Below are 15,180 nucleotides of genomic sequence, written 5' to 3'. Positions count from 1 at the left end.
GGAATCACTTGCAGCCTTTCCCCAGAGAACTGTGAAATGACTGGTGGCACTGTAAGGTGCCTGGACCTTCTGGGGAGGGTGACCACGATTTTCTACCACACTGGCCAGAGCATGAGACCACCCCTGGGAGTGCTGAGTAGGGAGCAGCTGGCCGTTTCCTCCCGTGGTACTTCTCTGGTGGGTGGGACCAAGAAAGTTCATTAAAAAAAAATTAGTCCAGCGGTCTGTGGGTCTTACTGGATCTGGAGCTTTAATTATTGGTGGATGGGGTTTGCAGAGATAGTCCAAGAATTAAGGTGTTTGTCGTACCTGCAGCCAACCTGGATTTGGTCCTTCAAGCCCCACTAGGAGCGATCCCCAAGTGTGTGTGCCAGGAGTAGCCCTGAGCACTGCCAGATGTGACCCCTAATATTCTGCTCCCAAAATAATTCATTGAGTAATTACTGTTGAGTAAATCATAAAAACTGTACACTGAAAGTATGGAAATTAATTTCTGGGAGGGGGCAAAGCTTCCTCTCAATGCCTTAGCAATTCTGCTAACCACCCCCCCAATAGAAAAGACCAGACCTTGTTTCATAGGTCATGCTAAGAACATTTCCCCAGCATATGAAGCTTCCCCAAATCTGCAAAGGGAGAAGAGCATGAAAAACTCTCCCCACATCCATTGCTGGAAGGCTCAGCAGTTGTCACAAACCTGCTGTACTAGCTTCAGTAACTTTTTCTTCCCCTGCTTTAAATCCATTTTTCACATTTCAAACCATTTTTAAGAACTTTTTTCTACAGTGCCGGGAGATCAAACCCAGAGCCTCATGCATGCAATCTTCTAGCACTGCATGACATCCCTAGCCCATGTTATCCCGTGTGATTGTGTGTTTCTCAGAAGGGTTTAAACTCTGGATTATCAAGTCCCTTCATCAAATGAAGAAAAAAAATGGTTTAAAATGGAGATTGAAGATTGTTTTATTTTGTTTTTTTGGGGGTCACACCCGGCTACGCACACGGGGTACTCCTGGATCTGCACTCAGAAAATCCCCCTGTCGGCACTCAGGGGACCCTATGGGAATCAAACCCGGGTCAACCGCTTGCAAGGCAAATGTCCTAAGCTCTGTGCTATTGATCCAGCCCCCTGAAGATTGATTTGAACAGTTGAAACTTTACCGTGTAATTCTGAGCAATGATCCCTAAATGCATTTCATTACCAGGTGTCAGTGATGGTTGATGGTAAAACAGCAAAGCAGTTTTGATAAAATCTAATCGGGACTAAGTAATTTTCCTTTTATGAAGTGTGAAGTGCAGAGGAGTAGAGTTTGCTTGCAGGGTCCAGATTAATCTCTGGGAGCACATTTGGACAATGGGCTCAGAGTCCCCAAAGGGGCACGTAATCCCCTGAGCACAGTAAAAGGGACGCTGAGCACTGCAAGTGGAGGGAGAGAAAATTGGAAGGGACGCAGAATGAGAGGAGAAGAGAGAAGGGACAGAGGGAGAGAGAAAGAAAAGGAACCTGAGTAGGACGAGGGCGAGAGAGATGACTAGAAGCAGGTTAGTATCTGAAAGAGAAGAATTTTCTTGCAGAAACATATCTCAGAACAAAGCCAGTTTGAGAACATCAACTGGAACAAAAATTCACATAGGGCTCTTGGCCTTGCACACACTTGACCCAGGTTCTGTCCCTGGCCCACATGCCCCTGTCGGGCAGGTTCCCTGAGCACAGAGCCAGGAGTAAGCCTGAGCACTGCTGAGTGAGCCCAAAAAACACATGAGAACACAGGGAGGGACCCCTAAGCAGCAAGCCCCCAAGAGACCCCCAAGCTCCTTTGACTGCAGCCCTCAACACAGCCAAGACGGGGGAAGGTCGTGGAAAGTGCCACACACTGGCACCGATCCAGGACCAGAACCCAGGCCAGCTCTGGGTTCTTGTGATTAGGCCGGGTCCTTGCATGAGCCTGTGTTCCAGGAAACTGTCCCCTTGAGAGCCTGGAGGCCCGTAGTCATGGGATGGTGATGAGGGAGGGGGCTTCTCACAGCACTGCTGGCCTGTGGGAGTGGGGTCTTGGCTGGGGTGGGGAGGGCTGTCCAGTACTGCTGGATGCTTAGAAGCCTCCAGAGCACACTAGCCTTGACACTGCATTCTCCCTCTAGCTGAACCCTAACGTCTCCACACAGTTCCAAATGTCCTCTGGGGACAAAACTGTCTGCTACTGAGAACCTCCAAAGTAGGGACAGGTGCTGACTCGGGACACACAATGACATCCGGAAAGGACAGAAGAGAATTTTGTTGGGTGTTTGGTTTCGTTTGTTTCAGGGCCACACCCGGCAGTGCTCAGGCTTCCTCCTGGTTATGCACTCGGGGATCACACCTGGCAGGGCTCAGGGGACCACAGAGATTGAATGAGAGTCGGCCATGTATTACAAGGCAAACGCCCTACCCACTGTACTCTCCCTCCGGCCCTGATGAAGTTTGTTAGGAAGTAAACTGCAGAGGTCCAAGAAACACAGCATCTGGTTTCCAGCATGTTTCTTGGTTTGTTTGGGGGCTGCACCTGACTCTGGCTTTTGGGGTTTCTCCGTGGGGCGCATGCGAGCCCTGAGGGCACTGGGCCTGCAGTGCATGCAAAGATTGTCCCCACCTCAGTCCCATTCCGAGCAGGCTTGGAGGTCTCAATCCCGGGTGCCACACATCTGGGTTCCTCTGCTGGTACCTTCATGTGTGAGGCTCATCCGAACGTGTGGAGAGTAATCCACCACGGCCAACATCTAGAGACTTAAAAGCAAGCTCCCGGAAGAGAGTGGCACAGAGAGTCTCTTGCCCGCGTGCCTGACTGTCTTCCCTGGGGCACCTTCTAGGGGATGGGCTCCAGCTTCCCTCCCCACCCTGAGCAGAGCTCCCTGCGGCCGAAGACCTCTGGATTCTAGCCACAGCCATACTTGAAGTTAGTTAGATTAAATTTGGGGGAATGGGGCAGGGGAATATCTGCCAGTTCTTCTGGCTCTGTGCTCAGGATTAAGTCTTGGTGGGGCTTAGGGTACCACATGGGATGCAAGGGATAAAATTCAGGTCAGTCTCATCTAAGGCTAAAGCCCTACAAACTGTACTCTCTAGCCCAAGCTTCAATTGTTTTCCAGAATTAAGACATGGATCCTTCAATTCAGAGCTTAGTGAATTGAACTGAAATTGGATAAACTTAAAGATTCACACTTATGCTGTACCGCTGTGGTTATGAATTATATTCATAATGACCAGAACCTAATTGCTATGAAAATTCCCATCCACAGATGACTGAATAAAGAAAATGGGCTCCACATACCCTAGAGAATATAACTGTAATTCTGAACTGAGGCTGTGTATTTTGGGACAACATGGATGAATAATGTCAGGTGATTCAATGAAATAAGCCAGGAAGTGAAAGACAGTTGCCAGATGGTGTCACTCATGTGTAGGCGTAGACTATGACCAAAGGAAATGCACTGGCCAAAAAAGCCGACAATCTTAGCTACAAGACTCAGTGGTTACCGGAAGTGCTGGGGTGGTGTGACAGGGCTGGAGTGGGTACAATGGTAGAGGGGTATTTTTGGTGGTCGGATTGCTGCAGTGGGTACCCACCAGCTCTGGGTTCTTGTGAACAGTGTGTAAGATTATCATGCCTGTTGCAGTAAGGTTTGATTAGACAGCCTGAGGCATTGAGATATGCACGTGAAAGAAGTACTGTATGGAGGATCACAAACTCTCTGGTGGTGTGTTGTGCCCAGAGCAGCCTGTTCAGTCCCTCTTATTAACTAGCTTGATGTTCTGACCAATGATATTCCGCCACGTAGGCAGAATATGCAAATTAACTTAGTCATGGGAAACAGTATCAAAGTCAGTTACATCACCGGAAGCATCCTCAGTTAAAGTAACAGTACAGAAAAACAATTTGAACATGCAAGCCTAGCTAGGCCTGAGATTGTGAGATGTTGTACACCAACTTTCCCCCTTTCTTGTTTAAAATGACCAGTAACAAACAACACAAACATTTTCACAAATCTTTCCAGCAATACCTCAATGCTGGTTTAAGAAAATCTAACCTTATTCTACAGAAATTCTTTCTCATTTTACAATACAGAGCTTACACAAAATAAGCAGTATTCCAGTTCCAGTCCCGGTTCAGAGACATTTGTCAACGAAGACCAATTAGTCTCTAAACAAAAGCAACACTTTCATGCCATTTCTGGATGAACTCCACAGTCCAGGTTTTTCCACAATCAGGAACTGCAGAAACACTCCCATTATTAGATTCTTCTCTCATGGCCAAAGAAGAATCATTGGCATCCATAAGAAAAATAGAAATTTCCTCCACAACCTTCATATGTTCCAATAAAATATGCATGGAATATTATCCAGTCTTATATAATAAACCTGTTATCTATTAAAACTTATGTTTTGAACTAAAACAGTAACTTTTGAACCTGTTTTATATACAATTATTTCAATTCTGTTTTTATCCACTCAATATAATGCAGATACAACTAAAAATTATAATATAAATATTTAGAGAAAAATTACTAGCATAACAAAAACTTGTACCATTTTTACAAAGCATGAGGATAACATCTTTTTCATTAATTTCAAGAGTTCTTATACCTTAAATGTTGCAAATCATGAATCTTTACACCAATCTTTAACAATTTTCACCTTGGTTTCATGCTCTAATTTTACAATTCTTTTTTTTAAATTTTTATGTTTTATTGAATCACCATGTGCAAACTTACAAAGCTTTCAGGCTTAAGTCTCAGTTACACAATGCCCAAACACCCATCCATTCACCAGTGCCCATATTCCACCACCAAGAACCAAAGTAAACCTACCCCCCACTCCCCACCTCCCCAGTCCCCCACCCCGCCTTTGTTGCTGATAAATTTCACTTTACTTTCTCTTCACTTTGATTGCATTCAATATCTCAACAAAAAACTCACTATTATTGTTTGGAGTCCACCTCCCCAAGTCAGACCTGATGGAAAGGAAGCACTTGATCATTTGTTTTCCATTGCTGAGAATGAAGAGATATGAGGTCATGTGGCTACAATAGCGGTCACGAGGTTTTGAATTTCTGTATTTTAGTAACTAAGTCCAAAGACATTTCTGCCAGAAGTTGCATCATTGCTAGAACTTACCTCTCTGCTACATTATATTCCACATATGAGTGCAATCAGAAAGATGATACTTTGGTACATCTACACAATGGAATACTATGCAGCTGTTAGAAAACATGAAGTCATGAAATTTGCATATAAGTGGATCAACATGGAAAGTATCATGTTGAGTGAAATGAGTCAGAAAGAAAGAGACAGACATAGAAAACACCCAAACTTTTCAATATTTTTGGAGAACCTATTACTAACCTTTTTGATAGAACTGTTTGCCCAGTTACAAGGATTTCCACTTCTGATTTCAATCTGACTACAGCATTTAAAGCACTCAACACAGACAGACATACAGAAAGACAACAAAAATCACATGCATGTGCATTCATGCATACCTGATCAATTTATCTGACCCTCCAACAACCAGGGAAGAAAAAATGATGGACAGAGAAAGGAAGGGCAGTCCCCAGGGTAAAAATTTCCTATCGGCCAATTGGGATTATCCCCTGTTTCTTAGTCTAACTAGCCTATCTCCTGTTTGTTAAAATTGGGTCAAAAAAGAAGCGCTTCTGTTTTACAAAGCCAGCAAAAATTTTTAAAGAAGGAATCCATACTGCATGTTTTTCATTTGCTATCCCTTATTCACTGAGAAGCTTCAGTCTTTTTGTAGGACACCAAAAATGGTTTCTGTTTGCTGAACTAAAAGCAAAACCTCGTCCCCACCTTTCCACCTGGCCTAGCATCCAACTCCCAGAGACTGGGACCCTGTAAAGGACTTTATGTCTCTGACTAATTTTATCTAAATCATTTTTAATTCTATTAGAACTTATTTCTTCTGAGCTATCCTGAATTTCCCAACGTTTTTCCGCTGATGTCATTTCATCAGAGCAATTCAAAAATTTCAAGGTGAACGGTGCTCTGGACATTTGCTGTCTAGAAGTATCTGTGTATATTCCCCCTTTTTGTCTAAGTAACATATCTTTAAGCAAAAGATTTGCTCATTCAATAATGGCTTGTCCTGTACTGTTATACGGAATTCCCTTAATATGATTGACACCATAAGCAAGAAAAATCACGCATTTTTGCACAGGTATAAGCAAGTGCATTATCAGTTTTTCTTGATAACAAGTACTGGTGAGTTCCAGGGACTAGAGCTGCAAACAATATGTCCCAATTCAAACTGTTCTGTAACTCATTCATTTCAAGCCTTAAGTTTTTCTTTTGTTCAGGGCCACTGCTCCACAAACAGGCTGAACCTTTTTCCAGACTATTGGGAGAGCTGTTCTTCGAGCATTGGCCCAAATTAAAAAGGCAATTTCTGAGACACCTCTTTTTCTTTCATATATTTACACAAACTTTTTGCAACAAATCTCATCCCCATAGAGTGATAGCTATTGGAGCAATAGATGGCTGGAGGACCGCCGTGTCTCCATCAGGATCACTACAATGAAGAGGTTGCACACTCTGTTGAACATCAGTGACCACTCCCATACCAGAAAAAGTAACATCCACACAACACTTTTGCCAAACCATAGGCCAATGATGAGTGGAGACAACAGAAACATCAACTCCTGAATCTAACATACCCTCCAGTTTTGTCCCATCCTCAAAGGTCATAACTAAAGTAGGCTTATCATCAGTAATCCTGTTTGCCCAAAATATTTCTGAATTAGTGCTTCCAAAATCACCTTTTCTTTTTATGCCTGTATATTTTTCTAGTATGCATGGAAACAAAAGCAGTTGAACGTTATTCCCTTTCTTTCTCTCTTTTCTTTTTCTTTTCTATCTTTCTATCTATATTTCTTTATTCCCTTTCTTTCCCTTTTTCTTCTTTCCCCTTTCTTTCTTCCTTTCTATATTTCTTTTTCTTTCTTTATTTCTGTCTTCTCTTTCTTTCTATCTTAATTTCTTTCTCCCTTTCTCTTTTTCCTTCCTTTCTTTCTATCTACATTTCTTAATTCCCCTTACTTTCTCTATATAAGAAAGGAAGGAAGGAAGAAGAAAAGAGAGATAAAAGAAATAAAATATAGATAGAAAGAAAGAAAGGAAGAAGAAAAAGAGAAAGAAAAGGAATAAAAAATATAGAAAGAAATAAAGAAAGGAAGAAGATGAAAAAGCTGAAGGAAAGAGAATAAAGAAATATAGATAGAAAGAGAGGAAGGAAGAAGAAGAAAAAGAGAAAGGGAATAAAGAAATGTAGAGGGGCTGGAGCGATAGTACACCGGGTAGAGCATTTGCCTTATTTATTTATTTATTTATTTATTTGCATTATTCCCTTTCTCTTTTTCTTCTTCCTTCCTTTCTTTCTATCTATATATTTTTTTTTGCTTTTTGGGTAACACCTGGCGATGCACAGGGGTTATTCCTGGCTCTGCACTCAGGAATTACCCCTGGCTGTGCTCAGGGGACCATAAGGGATGCTGGGATTTGAACCCAGGTTGGCCGCGTGCAAGGCAAATGCCCTACCCGCTGTACTATCTCTCCAGCCCCCTCTATCTATATTTCTTTATTCCCTTTCTTTCTCTTTTTCTTCTTCTTCCTTCCTTTCTTTCTATCTATATTTCTTTATTCCTTTTCTCTTTTTCTTCTTTTTCTTCCTTTCTTTCTACATTTCTTTTTTTTTTTTTTGCTTTTTGGGTCACACCCAGAGATGCACAGGGGTTACTCCTGGCTCTGCACTCAGGAATTACCCCTGGCAGTGCTCAGGGGACCATATGGGATGCTGGGAATCGAACCCAGGTTGGCCGCGTGCAAGGCAAATGCCCTACCCGGTGTACTATCGCTCCAGCCCCTCTACATTTCTTTATTCCCTTTCTCTTTTTCTTCTTCTTCCTTCTTTTCTTTCTATCTATATTTCTTTATTCTCTTTCCTTCTCTTTTTTCTTCTTCCTTTCTTCCTTCCTATCTATATTTTGATTCCCTTTCTTTTCCTTTTTCTTCTTCCTTTCTTTCTTTCTATCTATATTTTATTTCTTTTATCTCTCTTTTCTTCTTCCTTCCTTCCTTTCTTTCGATATATATTTCTTTATTTATCTCTCCCTTTTTTTATTTCTCGGTACCAGGCCTTTATCTTCGAGCCCCGTGTTGAGTGCCATATGTTGCAGGAAGGTGTGGTTAGACAGTTTGAGGCATTGAGATATACACACGAAAGAAATACTTTATGGAGGATCACAAACTGTCTCTGGTGTTGTTCCCCAGAGCAGCCTGTTCAACCCCTTTTATTAACTAGCTTAATGTTCTAACCAATGATATTCCGCCACATAGGCAGAATATGCAAATTAACTTAGTCAAGGGAAGCAGTATCAAAGTCAGTTACATCACGGAAAGCATCCTCAGTTAAAGTAACAGTAACAGAAAAACAATTTGAACATCCAAGCCTAGCTAGGCCTGACTGAGACTGTGAGATGTTGTACACCAACACATGCCCACCAGCAGAGAGCTCCTTTGTTAAGAAGCTATTTAACTGGCTATTTCTTGAATAGCTCATGTGGTTATATGACTGCAGTCTGCAATACTTACAGAATGAGTAAGTTCCACTTTCTGGACACAACCCAAATGGCTGTTCCATTTCCTCTCACCACTGTGTTTTCTGTCCACTACTCACTGCTTACCGATTTTCTCTTCATTCATGCCACAGCAAACTACTTGCTGCTTCTGTTCTTCCACCTGCCTCTTAATTGTTTCTGTTTCCTGATTGGTATGTCCTCTGAGTGCATCTGATTGGAACAGCCAATCAGACTGCATATACAAATGAAGGTGTGGGTAAACTATGGTTTGGTTTTTTGTTTTCTTGGGGTTTTTTTTCTATTTGCTTTTTGGGTCACACCCCGAGATACACAGGGGTAACTCCTGGCTCTTCACTCAGGAATGACCACTGGTGGTGCTCAGGGGACACTAAGGGATGCTGGGAATTGAACCAGGGTTGGCCTCCTGCAAGGCAAACACCCTACCCTCTGTGCTATTGCTCCAGCCCCGAGTGTCAGCTCACCATGGAATGACCAACAACATCACCCCCCCCTTAGAGGTTTCATAAGATGATCCCATGCTCTTAAACAAATAAGGTCTGCAGGCTGGCCAATCCAACTTTATAATGCGACCTAGTATATATAAGCTGCTTCATCTGCATTCTGACTCCTCTGTCCACTTTCTGGTTCCTCCCTCCTCCTTTCCTGCAAACAAAAGATCTACAGTTCAACCAATGAACTCCAGCATTATTAAAATACCTTGAAAGAGATTAAAGTGATGAGTCACTGATAATTCTATACCTACTACTAACTCATCACTCAGTCAAGATGGAGGGAAAAATGAGGACATTCTCAGAAAAAAGAATGAAAGGAAACAATTTGGCAAGGAAGTAATTGAGCCAGAATGAAGGAATCGGACACAGAAATAAAGTAAACAGAAACTTTTCAGCCTGGAGATAAGTCCAACTGGTTCTAATTCTTAAATGTCTACATTATGAAGGGACTGGAGTGCTAGCACAGAGGGTGCGGCGTTTGCCTTGCACGTGGCCGACCCGGGTTTGATTCCTCCGTCCCTCTCAGAGAGTTCCACAAGCTACCAAGAGTATCCCGCCCGCATGGCAGAGCCTGGCAAGCTCCCCATGGCTTATTTATATGCCCAAAACAGTCGCAACAGGGCTCACAATGGAGACGTTACTGGTGCCCGCTCGAGCAAATGGATGAGCAACGGGACCATAATGCTAACGTATATTATGAAGTTCACATATAACATGTAAGGTGAAAGAAGAATTAGGGTCAAGTGTTTGTTCTATGGGGGTTTGGGGTCACACCTGGCTGTGTTCGTGGCTTATTCCTGGCTCTGTACTTAGGGATCACTCCCCAGGGGCTCAGGGGACTAGGTAGAGCGCTGGGAACCAAAACCAAGACAAGAGCCTTCCCGACCTCTCAGGTCCTGGGTGAAGAATTTTCATTTCATTTATTTTTGGTGCCATGGACAAAGGCAAGGGTATATACATATGAACCACACACGCCAACACCGAGCTACAGCCCCAGCGCAGAGAGTAAAAGCAATGCTTTGTTTATTTGGGGGCCATATCTGGCAATACTCAGGGGTGACTTCAGCTCTGCTCTCAGGAATCATTCCTGGTGGGCTCAGGAGACCATACGGGATGCCAGGGATCAAACCTGGTGGGCAGCGTGCACAGCAAGTGCCTTCCATGCTTTCCTATACCTTTGGCCCCTGGAGAAAAAGGGTGTTTTTGATGTCTTCATCAGTGATTAGCTTTAAGCTACAGAAGAAGGACAGCGGGTGTGTGTGAGGGGGCTATATCTGGCAGTGCCTTGCACTACTCCCAGCTCTGTGCTCAGAGACGACTCCCAGTCTGGGACCGTGTAGATCTGGGCATTGAACCCTGCCCCAGCACGTGAAGCATACACTCAGCCCTGCCCTTCGGCAGTCTCTGTGCTCCATTCAGTTTCAGGTTAAATGAGTGTCTGAGTGAAATGGTCAGGGTCACATGTGAAGAAAGAGGATGCAAAGAAATGAGAGGACCGGAAGAGAACACAGTCTTCATAGTTTGGAGGCCGCACAACTGTGCAGAGTGTGAGAGGTGATGGCACGGGCATCCTGCGACACTGGGGGTGAGAGGAAGCAGCCCGGAGCAAAGGCTGCCATTGGGGCCACTCCACAACCGCCAGATCTCTGGAGAAGCAGGTTTTCCTTTCCTTCCCTGCCCCGGCTCCTGTCTGCAGCCCGCTTAGCTCATTCTTCCAACGCCCAAGGCCCTGTGGTAAATCTCTCCTGTCTGAAGCTTTGAGGCCTTTCCTGGGCAAGCCTGAAGCATGTGGTATTGGAATCCCGCATGATGCAGCCACTCTTCCGATAGCTGGCACAGCTGCACTCCTGCTGCCTCTGCTGCTGTCATCCCTGGCCCCACAGCAAGTGTGCAGCTCCCAGCACACGTGTGTGAGCCAGCCCCCGGCACGGCAACAAGGAAGGGAAGGCCAGGGACTGGGGGAAAAAGAAACGTGTTGGACCTGGAAAGAATTTACACCGGGGAAGGTACTTCCAGCACTGCACAGGGTTCTCAGTCCAACCGGGAGTGAGCCCTGAGTGCAGAATGAGGAGGAAGATTGAGCACCTGCGAGTGTGGACCCCCAAGACAAACAGACATACACATAGGATGCATGTTCCCATTCTATGTGGAACTCACCCATTCACACCACTGGCTGAATTCTTAGTTGTTTTGGGAAAGGAACTCTGCAGGAATTTCTCTGCAGGAATGCCGGCGGTGCCTGGAGGTTAGTCTCCCTGCTTGCTGACATGTCACTCGTCTTTGGGTGATTTGCTCTGAACGAAGATGAAGTCCTTTCCTTTCAGTGTCTGATTGTCTGATTTGTATTGATGTTCGGGAAAGGGACGAAGTTAGTCTTACTGTGGTTCTGGTAGCTTCTTTTCCTGCACTTCCATGTGACCTGCAGGCATTGTCCCCACTCGCCCTCCTTATAATTTACCCACCGTTTTGAAGGCTGTCGTTAGTTCTCATATAGAAACAACGTCGTAGGTGCTCCATCTGCTCAGTGCTCGCCTTCACGTGGTCGACCGGTTCCGCCCCCGGGATGTGGTCCCCCGAGCTCCATCAGAATGTGTGTGTGGGGTCCCCAGCAGAACAACAGCAGCAGAAAACTGATTTCTTTATCTTAGCTATGCTCTACCTTCTGCCCAGCCCAGCACCTACCCGGTTTAGGGTTTGGTTTTTTTCCGGTTCTTTACCCTTTTCTCTTGTCTGTTTATTGGGGCGGGGGCAGGGGGGCGCCTGGCAGTCCTCAGGGGCTGCTCTGTGTCTGCTCAGGGGACCCCCAGGTGCCCGGGCTTGACGCGTGCACCAGCCTGATGCTGGCCACATCCGTGCACGCCAGGAGGGAGAGGGGGAGGGGCGGCCCGGCTGGGGCTGGAGAGCGGCTGGGGCTGGTGCCCTGCACTCGGCTTCCCTCCCCCCATCCGCCCCTGCCCCCAGCCGCTGGGCTGCAGATGGTGTGGGGGAGAGGGGCCAGGGCGCGCTGCAGGGCTGGGCGTCCCGACCGCAATGGCACGGGCCGTCCTGGGAGTCCGGCGTCTCACCCGTGTCCTTCCTCCCCAGACACGTGGATGCCCCCTGTGGGGCAGGTGTGCCGCCGCCACGGAAGCCCGGGCTTGTCCCTGAGGAGGATCCTGAGCAGGACACGGAGGGCCGCGGCTCAGCACGGACCCTGCCACGTGACTGCAGACACTTGGACGGCAAGGCGCGGGCGCAGCCCCTCCCCCAGACGCCCTCCCAGCGGCTCCTGAAGCCCCATCGCGAGCCTGCACAGTCCAGGGACACAGCTGCTGTGGCCTCCCTGGGCGCCCCCGCTCTCCTGGACGACCCCGCTCACCTGAACGCCCCCCTGAGTGCTCACCTGAGCTCCCTCCTGGGTGTTCTGATAATGCACTTGCTTATACCTCTGCAAAAATGCGTGATTTTTTCTCTGCTTATGGTGTCAATCATATTAAGGGAATATTGTATAACAGTACAGGACAAGTCATTATTGAACGAGCAAATCATTCGCTTAAAGGTATGTTACTTAGACAAAAAGGGGGAATATATACGGATTCTCCTAGACAGCAAATATCCAGAGCACTGCTCACCTTGAATTTTTTGAATTGCTCTGATGAAATGACATCAGCGGAAAAACGTTGGGAAATTCAGGATAGCTCAGAAGAAATGAGTTCTAATAGAATTAAAAATGATTTAGATAAAATTAGTCAGAGACGTAAAGTCCCTTACGGGGTCCCAGTCTCTGGGAGTTGGATGGCAGGCCAGGTGGAAAGGTGGGGACGAGGGTTTGCTTTTAGTTCAGCAAACAGAAACCATTTTTGGTGTCCTACAAAAAGACTGAAGCTTCTCAGTGAACAAGGGATAGCAAATGAAAAAAACAGCGGTATGGATTCCTTCTTTTAAAATTTTTGCTGGTTTTGTAAAAACAGAAGCGCTTCTTTTTTGACCCAATTTTAACAAGCAGGAGACAGGCTAGTTAGACTGAGAAACGGGGTATAATCCCAATCAGCCGATAGGAAATTTTTACCCTGGGGACTGCCTTCCTTTCTCTGTCCATCAGTTTTTCTTCCCTGGTTCTTGGAGAGTCCAATCAATTGATCAGGTGTGTATGAATGCACATGCATGTGATTTTTGTTATCTTTCTGTATGTCTGTCTGTGTTGAGTGCTTTAAATGTTAAAGTCAGATTGAAATCAGAATGGAAATCCTTGTAAGTGGGCAAAGAGTTCCATCAAAAAGATTAGTAATATGTACTCCAAAAAATCTTTTAAATTTGGGTGTTTTGGAGCTTATTAAGAATTGTAGGGGCTGGAGCAATAGTACAGAGGGTAGGGCATATGCCTTGCACGCAGCCGGCCCGGGTTCGATTCCCAGCATCCTATATGGTCCTCTGAGCACTGCCAGGGGTGATTCCTGAGTGCAGAGCCAGGAGTAACCCCTGTGTGTTGCCAGATGTGACCCAAAAAGCAAAAAAAAAGACTTGTAAAATGCAAGCATGAACCCAAGGTGAAAATTGTTAAAGAATGGTGTAAAAGCTTCATGATTTGAAATATCTAAGGTATAAGAACTATTAAAATTAATTAGAAAGATTTTTTCTCATGCTATCTAAAAATGGTACAAGTTTTTGTGATGCTAGTACATTTTTCTCTCTAAATATTTATATTATAATTTTTGTTTGTATCTGCATTGTACTGAGTTGTTAAAAAGAGAATTGAAATAATTGTATATAAAAACAAGTTCAAAAGGTACTGGTTTAGGGCTGGAGTGATAGCATAGCGGGTAGGGCATTTGCCTTGCACGTGGCCGACCCGGGTTCAAATCCCAGCATCCTATATGGTCCCCTGAGCACCGTCAGGGGTGATTACTTAGTGCAGAGCCAGGAGTAACCCCTATGCATCGCCAGGTGTGACCCAAAAACCAAAAAAAAAAAAGGTACTGGTTTAGTTCAAAACATATGTTGTTTTGGGGCTGGAGCAATAGCACAGCGGGGAGGGCGTTTGCCTTGCACGCGGCCGACCCGGGTTCGATTCCCAGCACCCCATATGGTCCCCTGAGCACCACCAGGGGTAATTCCTGAGTGCAGAGCCAGGAGTAACCCCTGTGTACCGCCGGGTGTGACCCAAAAAGCAAAAAAAAAAAAAAAATATGTTGTTTTTTTTAAAAATTGTATTGAATCTCTGTGAGATAGTTACAAGCTTTCATGTTTGGATTACAATCTCACAATGATCAAACACCCATCCCTCCACCAGTGCACATTCCCTACCACCAATATCCCGGGTATACCCCCACTTCCCCTCCCTCTCCCTGCCTCTATGGCAAACAATATTCCCCATACTCTCTCTCTACTTTTGGACATTACGGCTTGCAATACAGACACTGAGAGGTCATCATGTTTGGTCCATTATCTACTTTCAGCATGCATCTCCCGTCCCAACTGGTTCCTCCAGCCATCATTTTCTTAGTGATCCCTTCTCTATTCCATCTGCCTTTTCCCCATCCACTCATGAAGCAGCCTTCCAGCTATGGGGCAATCCTCCTGGCCCTTGTATCTACGGTTCTTGGGTGTCAGCCTCATGTGATATTATTCTATGCTCTACAAAGGAGTGCAGTCCTTCTATGTCTGTCCCTCTATTTCTGACTCATTTCACTTAGCATAATAATCTCCATGTCTATCCATTTATAAGCAAATTCCATGACTTCATTTCTCCTAACAGCTGCGTAGTATTCCATTGTGTAGATGAACCTAAGTTTCTTTAACCAGTCATCTGTTTTAGGGCACTTGGGTTGTTTCCATACTTCAGCTGTTGTGAACAGTGCTGCAATGAATATATAGGGACAGATGTCATTTCTTCTGTGCTTTTTTGCATCCTCGGGTTACTCCTGGCTCTGTACTCAGGGATTACTCCAGGCAGTGCACAGGGGGACCATAGGGGATGTCAGGGATCGAACCCTTGTCAGCCATGTGTAAGGCAAATGCCCTCCCTGATGCACTATCATGTAGGATAACATAGCCTCAGTTAGTTT

Source organism: Sorex araneus, chromosome X (assembly GCF_027595985.1).
Source record: "Sorex araneus isolate mSorAra2 chromosome X, mSorAra2.pri, whole genome shotgun sequence".
NCBI classification, from domain to species: Eukaryota; Metazoa; Chordata; class Mammalia; order Eulipotyphla; family Soricidae; genus Sorex; species Sorex araneus.
This window is presented reverse-complemented; position numbering follows the sequence as displayed.